The sequence below is a fragment of the Bison bison genome, unplaced genomic scaffold (assembly GCF_000754665.1).
Source record: "Bison bison bison isolate TAMUID 2011002044 unplaced genomic scaffold, Bison_UMD1.0 scf7180017863823, whole genome shotgun sequence".
In the NCBI taxonomy this organism is placed as follows: Eukaryota; Metazoa; Chordata; class Mammalia; order Artiodactyla; family Bovidae; genus Bison; species Bison bison.
The window spans coordinates 33,012-34,056 of record NW_011494395.1 but is presented as its reverse complement, the minus strand read 5'-3'; the positions used below and the strand labels follow the sequence as shown (position 1 = coordinate 34,056).

Sequence of the window (1,045 nt, the reverse complement as noted above, 5' to 3'; positions counted from 1 at the left end):
ACTCTCCTTTTTCCCCTTCACCAACAGGCTCTTTAGTTCCTCTTCACTTTCTGCCATTAAAGTCGTATCAACTGTATATCTGAGTTTGTTGACATTTCTTCTGGCAATATTGATTCCAGCTTGTGCTTTATCCAGGCTTGCATTTTTGCATGAGGTACTCTGTGTATAACTTAAATAAGCAGGGTGACAACATACAGCCTTGATGTACCTCTTTCCCAATTTTGAACCATTCCATTGTTCCATGCCCAGTTCTAACTGTGGCTTTTTGCCCTGCATGCAGGTTTCTCAGGAGGCAGGTAAGGCGGTCTGGTATTCCCATTTCATTAAGAATATTTCACAGTTTGTTGTGATCCACAGTAAAGGCTTTAGCATAGTCAATGAAGCAGCATAGATTTTTTTTTTTAATTGCCTTGCTTTCTATGATCCAGCGTATGTTGGCAATTATCTCTGCTTCTTCTGCCTTCTCTAAGCCCAGCTTGTACATCTCTGGAAGTTCTCAGTTCTCATACTGCTGAAGCCTAACTTGAAGGATTTTGAGCATATCTTGCTGGCATGTGAAATGAATGTAATTGTATGGTAATTTGAACATTCTTTGGCACTGCCTTTCTCTGGGATTCGAATGAAAACTCACCTTTTCAGTCCCGTGGCCACTGCTGAATTTCCCAAATTTGCTGGCATAATGAGTGCAGCATTGTAACAGCATCATCTTTTAGGATATGAAATAGGTCAGTAGGAATTCCATCACCTCCAACTTTGTCTGTAGTGATGCTTCCTAAGCCCCTTAAGGCTTTCTTATCTCTCGTTGCTATTCTTTGGAACTCCGCATTCAAATGGGTATATCTTTCCTTTTCTCCTTTGCCTTTTGCTTCTCTTCTCTTCTCAGCTATTTGGAAGGGCTCCTCAGACGACCATTTTGCCTTTGCATTTCTTTTTCTTTGGGATGGTTTTGGTCACCACTTCTGGTAAAGGTTACGAACCTCCATCCATAGTTCTTCAGGCACTCTATCAGATCTAATTCCTTGAATCTGTTTGTCACTTCTGCTGT

At 41.1% G+C, this 1,045-nt stretch overlaps 1 pseudogene; it reads left to right on the top strand.

Annotated features, from left to right (window-relative positions):
- LOC104984080 overlaps positions 1-1,045 on the top strand; it is a 10,559-nt pseudogene that overhangs the window by 6,237 nt on the left and 3,277 nt on the right.